Consider the following 17,036-nt stretch of genomic DNA (forward strand, 5'->3'; position numbering starts at 1 on the left):
ATAAGCTTTGACCCTGTGCCTCATGGGAACAGGAACAGTCCAGCCCGAACTGCCAAGCCATGTCTCCCCTGGACCAGAATCAAGCATCCTAGGACCAGTTTCTGGCTATCAGCCGTCATCAGCCAGGATAGCTTGACTTCAGTGGTGTGGAGAGCAGGGCACTCACGTCTGAGCATACCCGTTCCACTCGGTGTGACAAATGCAAAAACAACAGTTGATGGATAGAATGCAGAACAATATCATACATTTACCCCAGTACAGAGATCTGGGCCTAAATCCATTGTTTTTTTGCACTCCACACTACCCCAGTTCAGACATGGCCATATGCAAATACGCCTTGACCCTGTGCCTCATGGGAACAGGAACATTCCAGCCTGAAATGCCAATCGATGTCTCCCCTGGACGGGAACCAATCATCCTAGGACGGGTTTCTTGCTATCAGCCGTCATCAGCAAGGATAGCTTGACTCCAGTGGTGTGGAGAGCACAGGACTCACGTCTGAGCATACCCGTCCCACTCGGGGTGACAAATGCAAAAACAACGGTTGATGGACAGAATGCAGAACAATGTTATACATTCACCCCAGTACAGAGATCTGGGCCTAAATCCATTGTTTTTTGCACTCCACACTACCCCAGTTCAGACATGGCCATATGCAAATAAGCCTTGACCCTGTGCCTCATGGGAACAGGAACAGTCCAGCCCGAACTGCCAAGCAATGTCTCCCCTGGACCGGAATCAAGCATCCTAAGACCAGGTTCTGGCTATCGGCCGTCATCAGCCAGGATAGCTTGACTTCAGTGGTGTGGAGAGCACGGCACTCACGTCTGAGCATACCCGTTCCACTCGGGGTGACAAATGCAAAAACAACAGTTGATGGACAGAATGCAGTACAATGTCATACATTCACCCCAGTACAGAGATCTGGGCCTAAATCCATTGTTTTTTTGCACTCCACACTACCCCAGTTCAGACATGGCCATATGCAAATAAGCCATGACCCTGTGCTTCACAGGAACAGGAACAGTCCAGCCTGAAATGCCAAGCAATGTCTCCCCTGGACCGGAATCAAGCATCCTAGGACGGTTTTCTGGCTATCAGCCGTCATCAGCAAGGATAGCTTGACTCCAGTGGTGTGGAGAGCACAGGACTCACGTCTGAGCATACCCGTCCGACTCGGGGTGACAAATGCAAAAACAACGGTTGATGGACAGAATGCAGAACAATATGATACATTCACCCCAGTACAGAGATCTGGGCCTAAATCCATTGTTTTTTTGCACTCCACACTACCCCAGTTCAGACATGGCCATATGCAAATAAGCCATGACCCTGTGCTTCACAGGAACAGGAACAGTCCAGCCTGAAATGCCAAGCAATGTCTCCCCTGGACCGGAATCAAGCATCCTAGGATGGTTTTCTGGCTATCAGCCGTCATCAGCAAGGATAGCTTGACTCCAGTGGTGTGGAGAGCACAGGACTCACGTCTGAGCATACCCGTCCCACTCGGGGTGACAAATGCAAAAACAACGGTTGATGGACAGAATGCAGAACAATGTTATACATTCACCCCAGTACAGAGATCTGGATCTAAATCCATTGTTGTTTTGCACTCCACACTACCCCAGTTCAGACATGGCCATATGCAAATAAGCCTTGACCCTGTGCCTCATGGGAACAGGAACAGTCCAGCCCGAACTGCCAAGCCATGTCTCCCCTGCACCGGAATCAAGCATCCTAGGACCAGTTTCTGGCTATCAGCCGTCTTCAGCAAGGATAGCTTGACTCCAGTGGTGCGGAGAGCACAGGACTCACGTCTGAGCATACCCGTCCCACTCGGGGTGACAAATGCAAAAACAACGGTTGATGGACAGAATGCAGAACAATATGATACATTCACCCCAGTACAGAGATCTGGGCCTAAATCCATTGTTTTTTTGCACTCCACACTACCCCAGTTCAGACATGGCCATATGCAAATAAGCCATGACCCTGTGCTTCACAGGAACAGGAACAGTCCAGCCTGAAATGCCAAGCAATGTCTCCCCTGGACCGGAATCAAGCATCCTAGGACGGTTTTCTGGCTATCAGCCGTCATCAGCAAGGATAGCTTGACTCCAGTGGTGTGGAGAGCACAGGACTCACGTCTGAGCATACCCGTTCCACTCGGGGTGACAAATGCAAAAACAACGGTTGATGGACAGAATGCAGAACAATGTTATACATTCACCCCAGTACAGAGATCTGGATCTAAATCCATTGTTTTTTTGCACTCCACACTACCCCAGTTCAGACATGGCCATTTGCAAATAAGCCTCGACCCTGTGCCTCATGGGAACAGGAACAGTCCAGCCCGAACTGCCAAGCCATGTCTCCCCTGCACCGGAATCAAGCATCCTAGGACCAGTTTCTGGCTATCAGCCGTCTTCAGCAAGGATAGCTTGACTCCAGTGGTGTGGAGAGCACAGGACTCACGTCTGAGCATACCCGTCCCACTCGGGGTGACAAATGCAAAAACAACGGTTGATGGACAGAATGCAGAACAATATTATACATTCACCCCAGTACAGAGATCTGGGCCTAAATCCATCATTTTTTGCACTCCGCACCACCCCAGTTCAGACAAGGCCATATGCAAATCAGCCTTGACCCTGTGCCTCATGGCAACAGTCCAGCCTGAACTGCCAAGATATGTCTTCCCTGGACCGGAATCAAGCATCCCAGGACCGGTTCCTTGCTATCAGTCATCATCAGCCAGGAAAGCTTGACTCCAGTGGTGTGGAGAGCACGGTAATTACATCTGAGCATACCTATCCCACTCGGGGTGACAAATGCAAAAACAACAGTTGAATGACAGAATGCAGAACACTGTCATACATTCACCTCAGTACAGAGATCTGGGCCTAAATCCATCATTTTTTTGCACTCCACACAACCCCACTTCAGACATGGCCATATGCAAATCAGCCTTGACCCTGTGCCTCATGGGAACAGTCCAACCCGAACTGCCAAGCCATGTCTTCCCTGGACCGGAATCAAGCATCCTAGGACCGGTTTCTGGCTATCAGCCGTCATCAGCCAGGATAGCTTGACTCCAGTGGTGTGGAAAGCATGGGACTCACGTCTGAGCATACCCGTCCCACTCAGGGTGACAAATGCAAAAAAAACAGTTGCTGGACAGAATGCAGAACAAGGTCATACATTCACCCCAGTACAGAGATCTGGGCCTAAATCCATCATTTGTTTGCACTCCACACCACCCACGTTCAGACATGGCCATATGCACATGAGCCTTGACCCTGTGCCTCATGGGAACAGTCCAGCCAGAACTGCCAAGTCATGTCTTCCCTGGACCGGAATCAAGCATCCTAGAACCTGTTTCCTGCTATCAGCCGTCATCAGCCAGGATATCTTGACTCCAGTGGTGTGGAGAGCATGGGACTCACGTCTGAGCATACCCGTCCAACTTGGGGTGACAAATGCAAAAACAACAGTTGATGGACAGAATGCAGAACAATGTCATACATTTAACCCAGAACAGAGATCTGGGACTAAATCCATCATTTTCTTTTGCACTCCACACCACCCAAGTTCAGACATGGCCATATGCACATGAGCCTTGACCCTGTGCCTCATGGGAACAGTCCAGCCAGAACTGCCAAGTCATTTCTTCCCTGGACCGGAATCAAGCATACTAGAACCTGTTTCCTGCTATCAGCCGTCATCAGCCAGGATATCTTGACTCCAGTGGTGTGGAGAGCATGGGACTCACGTCTGAGCATACCCGTCCAACTTGGGGTGACAAATGCAAAAACAACAGTTGATGGACAGAATGCAGAACAATGTCATACATTCAATCCAGAACAGAGATCTGGGCCCAAATCCATCATTTTCTTTTGCACTCCACACCACCTCAGTTCAGACATGGCCATATGCAAATCAGCCTTGACCCTGTGCCTCATGGGAACTGTCCAGCTAGAACTGCCAAGCCATGTCTTCCCTGGACCGGAATCAAGCATCCTATGACCGGTTTCTGGCTGTCAGCCGTCATCAGGAAGGATAGCTTGACTCCAGTGGTGTGGAAAGCACAGGACCCACATCTGAGCATACCCGTCCCACTCGGGGTGATAAATGCAATAACAACGGTTGATGGACAGAATGCAGAACAATGTTATACATTCACCCCAGTACAGAGATCTGGGCCTAAATCCATTGTTTTTTTGCACTCCACACTACCCCAGTTCAGACATGGCCATATGCAAATACGCCTTGACCCTGTGCCTCATGGGAACAGGAACAGTCCAGCCTGAAATGCCAATCGATGTCTCCCCTGGACGGGAACCAATCATCCTAGGACGGGTTTCTTGCTATCAGCCGTCATCAGCAAGGATAGCTTGACTCCAGTGGTGTGGAGAGCACAGGACTCACGTCTGAGCATACCCGTCCCACTCGGGGTGACAAATGCAAAAACAACGGTTGATGGACAGAATGCAGAACAATGTTATACATTCACCCCAGTACAGAGATCTGGGCCTAAATCCATTGTTTTTTGCACTCCACACTACCCCAGTTCAGACATGGCCATATGCAAATAAGCCTTGACCCTGTGCCTCATGGGAACAGGAACAGTCCAGCCCGAACTGCCAAGCAATGTCTCCCCTGGACCGGAATCAAGCATCCTAAGACCAGTTTCTGGCTATCGGCCGTCATCAGCCAGGATAGCTTGACTTCAGTGGTGTGGAGAGCACGGCACTCACGTCTGAGCATGCCCGTTCCACTCGGGGTGACAAATGCAAAAACAACAGTTGATGGACAGAATGCAGTACAATGTCATACATTCACCCCAGTACAGAGATCTGGGCCTAAATCCATTGTTTTTTTGCACTCCACACTACCCCAGTTCAGACATGGCCATATGCAAATAAGCCATGACCCTGTGCTTCACAGGAACAGGAACAGTCCAGCCTGAAATGCCAAGCAATGTCTCCCCTGGACCGGAATCAAGCATCCTAGGACGGTTTTCTGGCTATCAGCCGTCATCAGCAAGGATAGCTTGACTCCAGTGGTGTGGAGAGCACAGGACTCACGTCTGAGCATACCCGTCCCACTCGGGGTGACAAATGCAAAAACAACGGTTGATGGACAGAATGCAGAACAATGTTATACATTCACCCCAGTACAGAGATCTGGATCTAAATCCATTGTTGTTTTGCACTCCACACTACCCCAGTTCAGACATGGCCATATGCAAATAAGCCTTGACCCTGTGCCTCATGGGAACAGGAACAGTCCAGCCCGAACTGCCAAGCCATGTCTCCCCTGCACCGGAATCAAGCATCCTAGGACCAGTTTCTGGCTATCAGCCGTCTTCAGCAAGGATAGCTTGACTCCAGTGGTGCGGAGAGCACAGGACTCACGTCTGAGCATACCCGTCCCACTCGGGGTGACAAATGCAAAAACAACGGTTGATGGACAGAATGCAGAACAATATGATACATTCACCCCAGTACAGAGATCTGGGCCTAAATCCATTGTTTTTTTGCACTCCACACTACCCCAGTTCAGACATGGCCATATGCAAATAAGCCATGACCCTGTGCTTCACAGGAACAGGAACAGTCCAGCCTGAAATGCCAAGCAATGTCTCCCCTGGACCGGAATCAAGCATCCTAGGACGGTTTTCTGGCTATCAGCCGTCATCAGCAAGGATAGCTTGACTCCAGTGGTGTGGAGAGCACAGGACTCACGTCTGAGCATACCCGTCCCACTCGGGGTGACAAATGCAAAAACAACGGTTGATGGACAGAATGCAGAACAATGTTATACATTCACCCCAGTACAGAGATCTGGATCTAAATCCATTGTTTTTTTGCACTCCACACTACCCCAGTTCAGACATGGCCATTTGCAAATAAGCCTCGACCCTGTGCCTCATGGGAACAGGAACAGTCCAGCCCGAACTGCCAAGCCATGTCTCCCCTGCACCGGAATCAAGCATCCTAGGACCAGTTTCTGGCTATCAGCCGTCTTCAGCAAGGATAGCTTGACTCCAGTGATGTGGAGAGCACAGGACTCACGTCTGAGCATACCCGTCCCACTCGGGGTGACAAATGCAAAAACAACGGTTGATGGACAGAATGCAGAACAATATTATACATTCACCCCAGTACAGAGATCTGGGCCTAAATCCATCATTTTTTGCACTCCGCACCACCCCAGTTCAGACAAGGCCATATGCAAATCAGCCTTGACCCTGTGCCTCATGGCAACAGTCCAGCCTGAACTGCCAAGATATGTCTTCCCTGGACCGGAATCAAGCATCCCAGGACCGGTTTCTTGCTATCAGTCATCATCAGCCAGGAAAGCTTGACTCCAGTGGTGTGGAGAGCACGGTAATTACATCTGAGCATACCTATCCCACTCGGGGTGACAAATGCAAAAACAACAGTTGAATGACAGAATGCAGAACACTGTCATACATTCACCTCAGTACAGAGATCTGGGCCTAAATCCATCATTTTTTTGCACTCCACACAACCCCACTTCAGACATGGCCATATGCAAATCAGCCTTGACCCTGTGCCTCATGGGAACAGTCCAACCCGAACTGCCAAGCCATGTCTTCCCTGGACCGGAATCAAGCATCCTAGGACCGGTTTCTGGCTATCAGCCGTCATCAGTCAGGATAGCTTGACTCCAGTGGTGTGGAAAGCATGGGACTCACGTCTGAGCATACCCGTCCCACTCAGGGTGACAAATGCAAAAAAAACAGTTGATGGACAGAATGCAGAACAAGGTCATACATTCACCCCAGTACAGAGATCTGGGCCTAAATCCATCATTTGTTTGCACTCCACACCACCCAAGTTCAGACATGGCCATATGCACATGAGCCTTGACCCTGTGCCACATGGGAACAGTCCAGCCAGAACTGCCAAGTCATGTCTTCCCTGGACCGGAATCAAGCATCCTAGAACCTGTTTCCTGCTATCAGCCGTCATCAGCCAGGATATCTTGACTCCAGTGGTGTGGAGAGCATGGGACTCACGTCTGAGCATACCCGTCCAACTTGGGGTGACAAATGCAAAAACAACAGTTGATGGACAGAATGCAGAACAATGTCATACATTCAACCCAGAACAGAGATCTGGGCCTAAATCCATCATTTTCTTTTGCACTCCACACCACCTCAGTTCAGACATGGCCATATGCAAATCAGCCTTGACCCTGTGCCTCATGGGAACTGTCCAGCTAGAACTGCCAAGCCATGTCTTCCCTGGACCGGAATCAAGCATCCTAGAACCTGTTTCCTGCTATCAGCCGTCATCAGCCAGGATATCTTGACTCCAGTGGTGTGGAGAGCATGGGACTCACGTCTGAGCATACCCGTCCCACTCGGGGTGACAAATGCAAAAACAACGGTTGATGGACAGAATGCAGAACAATATTATACATTCACCCCAGTACAGAGATCTGGGCCTAAATCCATCATTTTTTGCACTCCGCACCACCCCAGTTCAGACAAGGCCATATGCAAATCAGCCTTGACCCTGTGCCTCATGGCAACAGTCCAGCCTGAACTGCCAAGATATGTCTTCCCTGGACCGGAATCAAGCATCCCAGGACCGGTTTCTTGCTATCAGTCATCATCAGCCAGGAAAGCTTGACTCCAGTGGTGTGGAGAGCACGGTAATTACATCTGAGCATACCTATCCCACTCGGGGTGACAAATGCAAAAACAACAGTTGAATGACAGAATGCAGAACACTGTCATACATTCACCTCAGTACAGAGATCTGGGCCTAAATCCATCATTTTTTTGCACTCCACACAACCCCACTTCAGACATGGCCATATGCAAATCAGCCTTGACCCTGTGCCTCATGGGAACAGTCCAACCCGAACTGCCAAGCCATGTCTTCCCTGGACCGGAATCAAGCATCCTAGGACCGGTTTCTGGCTATCAGCCGTCATCAGCCAGGATAGCTTGACTCCAGTGGTGTGGAAAGCATGGGACTCACGTCTGAGCATACCCGTCCCACTCAGGGTGACAAATGCAAAAAAAACAGTTGATGGACAGAATGCAGAACACGGTCATACATTCACCCCAGTACAGAGATCTGGGCCTAAATCCATCATTTGTTTGCACTCCACACCACCCAAGTTCAGACATGGCCATATGCACATGAGCCTTGACCCTGTGCCACATGGGAACAGTCCAGCCAGAACTGCCAAGTCATGTCTTCCCTGGACCGGAATCAAGCATCCTAGAACCTGTTTCCTGCTATCAGCCGTCATCAGCCAGGATATCTTGACTCCAGTGGTGTGGAGAGCATGGGACTCACGTCTGAGCATACCCGTCCAACTTGGGGTGACAAATGCAAAAACAACAGTTGATGGACAGAATGCAGAACAATGTCATACATTCAACCCAGAACAGAGATCTGGGCCTAAATCCATCATTTTCTTTTGCACTCCACACCACCTCAGTTCAGACATGGCCATATGCAAATCAGCCTTGACCCTGTGCCTCATGGGAACTGTCCAGCTAGAACTGCCAAGCCATGTCTTCCCTGGACCGGAATCAAGCATCCTACGACTTGTTTCTGGCTGTCAGCCGTCATCAGGAAGGATAGCTTGACTCCAGTGGTGTGGAAAGCACAGGACCCACATCTGAGCATACCCGTCCCACTCGGGGTGATAAATGCAATAACAACGGTTGATGGACAGAATGCAGAACAATGTTATACAATTACCCCAGTACAGAGATCTGGGCCTAAATCCATTGTTTTTTTGCACTCCACACTACCCCAGTTCAGACATGGCCATATGCAAATAAGCTTTGACCCTGTGCCTCATGGGAACAGGAACAGTCCAGCCCGAACTGCCAAGCCATGTCTCCCCTGGACCAGAATCAAGCATCCTAGGACCAGTTTCTGGCTATCAGCCGGCATCAGCCAGGATAGCTTGACTTCAGTAGTGTGGAGAGCAGGGCACTCACGTCTGAGCATACCCGTTCCACTCGGTGTGACAAATGCAAAAACAACAGTTGATGGACAGAATGCAGAACAATATCATACATTTACCCCAGTACAGAGATCTGGGCCTAAATCCATTGTTTTTTTGCACTCCACACTACCCCAGTTCAGACATGGCCATATGCAAATACGCCTTGACCCTGTGCCTCATGGGAACAGGAACAGTCCAGCCTGAAATGCCAATCGATGTCTCCCCTGGACGGGAACCAATCATCCTAGGACGGGTTTCTGGCTATCAGCCGTCATCAGCAAGGATAGCTTGACTCCAGTGGTGTGGAGAGCACAGGACTCACGTCTGAGCATACCCGTCCCACTCGGGGTGACAAATGCAAAAACAACGGTTGATGGACAGAATGCAGAACAATGTTATACATTCACCCCAGTACAGAGATCTGGGCCTAAATCCATTGTTTTTTGCACTCCACACTACCCCAGTTCAGACATGGCCATATGCAAATAAGCCTTGACCCTGTGCCTCATGGGAACAGGAACAGTCCAGCCCGAACTGCCAAGCAATGTCTCCCCTGGACCGGAATCAAGCATCCTAAGACCAGTTTCTGGCTATCGGCCGTCATCAGCCAGGATAGCTTGACTTCAGTGGTGTGGAGAGCACGGCACTCACGTCTGAGCATACCCGTTCCACTCGGGGTGACAAATGCAAAAACAACAGTTGATGGACAGAATGCAGAACAATGTCATACATTCACCCCAGTACAGAGATCTGGGCCTAAATCCATTGTTTTTTTGCACTCCACACTACCCCAGTTCAGACATGGCCATATGCAAATAAGCCATGACCCTGTGCTTCACAGGAACAGGAACAGTCCAGCCTGAAATGCCAAGCAATGTCTCCCCTGGACCGGAATCAAGCATCCTAGGACGGTTTTCTGGCTATCAGCCGTCATCAGCAAGGATAGCTTGACTCCAGTGGTGTGGAGAGCACAGGACTCACGTCTGAGCATACCCGTCCCACTCGGGGTGACAAATGCAAAAACAACGGTTGATGGACAGAATGCAGAACAATGTTATACATTCACCCCAGTACAGAGATCTGGATCTAAATCCATTGTTGTTTTGCACTCCACACTACCCCAGTTCAGACATGGCCATATGCAAATAAGCCTTGACCCTGTGCCTCATGGGAACAGGAACAGTCCAGCCCGAACTGCCAAGCCATGTCTCCCCTGCACCGGAATCAAGCATCCTAGGACCAGTTTCTCGCTATCAGCCGTCTTCAGCAAGGATAGCTTGACTCCAGTGGTGTGGAGAGCACAGGACTCACGTCTGAGCATACCCGTCCCACTCGGGGTGACAAATGCAAAAACAACAGTTGATGGACAGAATGCAGAACAGTGTCATACATTCACCCCAGTACAGCGATCTGGGCCTAAATCCATCGTTTTTTTGCACTCCACACCACCCCAGTTCAGACATGGCCATATGCAAATCAGCCTTGACCCTGTGCCTCATGGGAACAGTCCAGCCCGAACTGCCAAGCCATGTTTTCCCTGGACCTGAATCAAGCATCCTAGGACCGGTTTCTGGGTATCAGCCGTCATCAGCAAGGATAGCTTGACTCCAGTGGTGTGGAGAGCACGGGACTCACGTCTGAGCATACCCGTCTCACTCGGGGTGAGAAATGCAAAAACAACAGTTTATGGACAGAATGCAGAACAATGTCATACATTCACCCCAGTACAGAGATCTGGGCCTAAATCCATCGTTTTTTTGCACTCCACACCACCCCAGTTCAGACATGGCCATATGCAAATCAGCCTTGACCCTGTGCCTCACGGGAACAGTCCAGCCCGAACTGCCAAGCCATGTCTCTCCTGGACCAGAATCAAGCATCCTAGGACCGGTTTCTGGCTATCAGCCTCCATCAGCCAGGATAGCTTGACTCCAGTGGTGTGGAGAGTACGGGACTCACATCTGAGCATACCCGTCCCACTCAGGGTGGCAAATGCAAAAACAACAGTTGATGGACCGAATGCAGAACAATGTCATACATTCACCCCAGTACAGATATCTCAGCCTAAATTCATTGTTTGTTTGCACTGCACACCACCCCTGTTCAGAAATGGCCATATGCAAATCTGCCTTGACCTTGTGCCTCATAGGAACAGTCCAGCCCGAACTGCCAAGCCATGTCTTCCCTGGACCGGAATCAAGCATCCTAGGACCTGTTTCTGGCTATCAGCCGTCATCAGCAACGATAGCTTGACTCCAGTGATGTGGAGAGCACAGGACTCATGTCTGAGCATACCTGTCCCACTCGGGGTGACAAATGCAAAAACAACGGTTGATGGACAGAATGCAGAACAATGTTATACTTTCACCCCAGTAGAGATTTGGGCCTAAATCCATTGTTTTTTTGCACTCCGCAGCACCCCAGTTCAGACATGGCCATTTGCAAATCAGCCTTGACCCTGTGCCTCATGGCAACAGTCCAGCCTGAACTGCCAAGCCATGTCTTCCCTGGACCGGAATCAAGCATCCCAGGACCGGTTTCTTGCTATCAGTCATCATCAGCCAGGAAAGCTTGACTCTAGTGATGTGGAGAGCACGGTAATTACATCTGAGCATACCTATCCCACTCGGGGTGACAAATGCAAAAACAACAGTTGAAGGACAGAATGCAGAACACTGTCATACATTCACCTCAGTACAGCGATCTGGGCCTAAATCCATCATTTTTTGCACTCCACACCACCCCAGTTCAGACATGGCCATATGCAAATCAGCCTTGACCCTGTGCCTCATGGGAACAGTCCAGCCAGAACTGCCAAGCCATGTCTTCCCTGGACCGGAATCAAGCATCCTACGACCGGTTTCTGGCTATCAGCCGTCATCAGGAAGGATAACTTGACTCCAGTGGTGTGGAGAGCACAGGACTCACGTCTGAGCATACCCGTCCCACTCGGGGTGACAAATGCAAAAACAACGGTTGATGGACAGAATGCAGAACAATGTTATACATTCACCCCAGTACAGAGATCTGGGCCTAAATCCATTGTTTTTTTGCACTCCACACTACCCCAGTTCAGACATGGCCATATGCAAATAAGCTTTGACCCTGTGCCTCATGGGAACAGGAACAGTCCAGCCCGAACTGCGAAGCCTTGTCTCCCCTGGACCGGAATCAAGCATCCTAGGACCAGTTTCTGGCTATCAGTCATCATCAGCCAGGATAGCTTGACTTCAGTGGTGTGGAGAGCACGGCACTCACGTCTGAGCATACCCGTTCCACTCGGGGTGACAAATGCAAAAACAACAGTTGATGGACAGAATGCAGAACAATGTCATACATTCACCCCAGTACAGAGATCTGGGCCTAAATCCATTGTTTTTTGCACTCCACACTACCCCAGTTCAGACATGGCCATATGCAAATAAGCCTTGACCCTGTGCCTCATGGGAACAGGAACAGTCCAGCCTGAAATGCCAAGCAATGTCTCCCCTGGACCGGAATCAAGCATCCTAGGACGGTTTTCTGGCTATCAGCCGTCATCAGCAAGGATAGCTTGACTCCAGTGGTGTGGAGAGCACAGGACTCACATCTGAGCATACCCGTCCCACTCGGGGTGACAAATGCAAAAACAACGGTTGATGGACAGAATGCAGAACAATGTCATACATTCACCCCAGTACAGAGATCTGGGCCTAAATCCATTGTTTTTTTGCACTCCACACTACCCCAGTTCAGACATGGCCATATGCAAATACGCCTTAACCCTGTGCCTCATGGGAACAGGAACAGTCCAGCTTGAAATGCCAAGCCATGTCTCCCCTGGACGGGAACCAAGCATCCTAGGACGGGTTTCTGGCTATCAGCCGTCATCAGCAAGGATAGCTTGACTCCAGTGGTGTGGAGAGTAGAGGACTCACGTCTGAGCATACCCGTCCCACTCGGGGGGACAACTGCAAAAACAACGGTTGATGGACAGAATGCAGAACAATGTTATACATTCACCCCAGTACAGAGATCTGGGCCTAAATCCATTGTTTTTTTGCACTCCACACTACCCCAGTTCAGATATGGCCATATGCAAAGAAGCCTTAACCCTGTGCCTCATGGGAACAGGAACAGTCCAGCCCGAACTGCCAAGCCATGTCTCCCCTGCACAGGAATCAAGCATCCTAGGACCAGTTTCTGGCTATCAGCCGTCATCAGCAAGGATAGCTTGACTCCAGTGGTGTGGAGAGCACAGGACTCACATCTGAGCATACCCGTCCCACTCGGGGTGACAAATGCAAAAACAACAGTTGATGGACAGAATGCAGAACAGTGTCATACATTCACCCCAGTACAGCGATCTGGGCATAAATCCATCGTTTTTTTGCACTCCACACTACCCCAGTTCAGACATGGCCATATGCAAATCAGCCTTGACCCTGTGCCTCATGGGAACAGTCTTGCCCGAACTGCCAAGCCATGTTTTCCCTGGACCTGAATCAAGCATCCTAGGACCGGTTTCTGGGTATCAGCCTTCATCAGCAAGGATAGCTTGACTCCAGTGGTGTGGAGAGCACGGGACTCACGTCTGAGCATACCCGTCTCACTCAGGGTGACAAATGCAAAAACAACAGTTGATGGACAGAATGCAGAACAATGTCATACATTCACCCCAGTACAGAGATCTGGGCCTAAATCCATCGTTTTTTTGCACTCCACACCACCCCAGTTCAGACAAGGCCATATGCAAATCAGCCTTAACCCTGTGCCTCATGGGAACAGTCCAGCCCGAACTGCCAAGCCATGTCTTCCCTGGACCAGAATCAAGCATCCTAGGACCGGTTTCTGGCTATCAGCCATCATCAGCCAGGATAGCTTGACTCCAGTGGTGTGGACAGTACGGGACTCACATCTGAGCATACCCGTCCCACTCGGGGTGGCAAATGCAAAAACAACAGTTGATGGACAGAATGCAGAACAATGCCATACATTCACCCCAGTACAGATATCTCAGCCTAAATTCATTGTTTGTTTGCACTGCACACCACCCCTGTTCAGAAATGGCCATATGCAAATCTGCCTTGACCTTGTGCCTCATGGGAACAGTCCAGCCCGAACTGCCAAGCCATGTCTTCCCTGGACCGGAATCAAGCATCCTAGGACCTGTTTCTGGCTATCAGCCGTCATCAGCAAGGATAGCTTGACTCCAGTGGTGTGGAGAGCACAGGACTCACGTCTGAGCATACCCGTCCCACTCAGGGTGACGAATGCAAAAACAACAGTTGATGGACAGAATGCAGAACAAGGTCATACATTCACCCCAGTACAGAGATCTGGGCCTAAATCCATCATTTGTTTGCACTCCACACCACCCCAGTTCAGACATGGCCATATGCACATGAGCCTTGACCCTGTGCCTCATGGGAACAGTCCAGCCAGAACTGCCAAGTCATGTCTTCCCTGGACCGGAATCAAGCATCCTAGAACCTGTTTCTTGCTATCAGCCGTCATCAGCCAGGATATCTTGACTCCAGTGGTGTGGAGAGCATGGGACTCACGTCTGAGCATACCCGTCCAACTTGGGGTGACAAATGCAAAAACAACAGTTGATGGACAGAATGCAGAACAATGTCATACATTCAACCCAGAACAGAGATCTGGGCCTAAATCCATCATTTTCTTTTGCACTCCACACCACCTCAGTTCAGACATGGCCATATGCAAATCAGCCTTGACCCTGTGCCTCATGGGAACTGTCCAGCTAGAACTGCCAAGCCATGTCTTCCCTGGACCGGAATCAAGCATCCTACGACCGGTTTCTGGCTGTCAGCCGTCATCAGGAAGGATAGCTTGACTCCAGTGGTGTGGAGAGCACAGGACCCACATCTGAGCATACCCGTCCCACTCGGGGTGATAAATGCAATAACAACGGTTGATGGACAGAATGCAGAACAATGTTATACATTCACCCCAGTACATAAATCTGGGCCTAAATCCATTGTTTTTTTGCACTCCACACTACGCCAGTTCAGACATGGCCATATGCAAATAAGCTTTGACCCTGTGCCTCATGGGAACAGGAACAGTCCAGCCCGAACTGCCAAGCCATGTCTCCCCTGCACAGGAATCAAGCATCCTAGGACCAGTTTCTGGCTATCAGCCGTCATCAGCAAGGATAGCTTGACTCCAGTGGTGTGGAGAGCACAGGACTCCCATCTGAGCATACCCGTCCCAGTCGGGGTGACAAATGCAAAAACAACAGTTGATGGACAGAATGCAGAACAGTGTCATACATTCACCCCAGTACAGCGATCTGGGCCTAAATCCATCGTTTTTTTGCACTCCACACCACCCCAGTTCAGACATGGCCATATGCAAATCAGCCTTGACCCTGTGCCTCATGGGAACAGTCCAGCCCGAACTGCCAAGCCATGTTTTCCCTGGACCTGAATCAAGCATCCTAGGACCGGTTTCTGGGTATCAGCCGTCATCAGCAAGGATAGCTTGACTCCAGTGGTGTGGAGAGCACGGGACTCACGTCTGAGCATACCCGTCTCACTCGGGGTGAGAAATGCAAAAACAACAGTTGATGGACAGAATGCAGAACAATGTCATACATTCACCCCAGTACAGAGATCTGGGCCTAAATCCATCGTTTTTTTGCACTCCACACCACCCCAGTTCAGACATGGCCATATGCAAATCAGCCTTGACCCTGTGCCTCACGGGAACAGTCCAGCCCGAACTGCCAAGCCATGTCTCTCCTGGACCAGAATCAAGCATCCTAGGACCGGTTTCTGGCTATCAGCCTCCATCAGCCAGGATAGCTTGACTCCAGTGGTGTGGAGAGTACGGGACTCACATCTGAGCATACCCGTCCCACTCAGGGTGGCAAATGCAAAAACAACAGTTGATGGACCGAATGCAGAACAATGTCATACATTCACCCCAGTACAGATATCTCAGCCTAAATTCATTGTTTGTTTGCACTGCACACCACCCCTGTTCAGAAATGGCCATATGCAAATCTGCCTTGACCTTGTGCCTCATAGGAACAGTCCAGCCCGAACTGCCAAGCCATGTCTTCCCTGGACCGGAATCAAGCATCCTAGGACCTGTTTCTGGCTATCAGCCGTCATCAGCAACGATAGCTTGACTCCAGTGATGTGGAGAGCACAGGACTCATGTCTGAGCATACCCGTCCCACTCGGGGTGACAAATGCAAAAACAACGGTTGATGGACAGAATGCAGAACAATGTTATACTTTCACCCCAGTAGAGATTTGGGCCTAAATCCATTGTTTTTTTGCACTCCGCAGCACCCCAGTTCAGACATGGCCATTTGCAAATCAGCCTTGACCCTGTGCCTCATGGCAACAGTCCAGCCTGAACTGCCAAGCCATGTCTTCCCTGGACCGGAATCAAGCATCCCAGGACCGGTTTCTTGCTATCGGTCATCATCAGCCAGGAAAGCTTGACTCTAGTGATGTGGAGAGCACGGTAATTACATCTGAGCATACCTATCCCACTCGGGGTGACAAATGCAAAAACAACAGTTGAAGGACAGAATGCAGAACACTGTCATACATTCACCTCAGTACAGCGATCTGGGCCTAAATCCATCATTTTTTGCACTCCACACCACCCCAGTTCAGACATGGCCATATGCAAATCAGCCTTGACCCTGTGCCTCATGGGAACAGTCCAGCCAGAACTGCCAAGCCATGTCTTCCCTGGACCGGAATCAAGCATCCTACGACCGGTTTCTGGCTATCAGCCGTCATCAGGAAGGATAACTTGACTCCAGTGGTGTGGAGAGCACAGGACTCACGTCTGGGCATACCCGTCCCACTCGGGGTGACAAATGCAAAAACAACGGTTGATGGACAGAATGCAGAACAATGTTATACATTCACCCCAGTACAGAGATCTGGGCCTAAATCCATTGTTTTTTTGCACTCCACACTACCCCAGTTCAGACATGGCCATATGCAAATAAGCTTTGACCCTGTGCCTCATGGGAACAGGAACAGTCCAGCCCG

This window comes from Lissotriton helveticus, chromosome 4_1, assembly GCF_964261635.1.
Source record: "Lissotriton helveticus chromosome 4_1, aLisHel1.1, whole genome shotgun sequence".
Classification (NCBI taxonomy): Eukaryota; Metazoa; Chordata; class Amphibia; order Caudata; family Salamandridae; genus Lissotriton; species Lissotriton helveticus.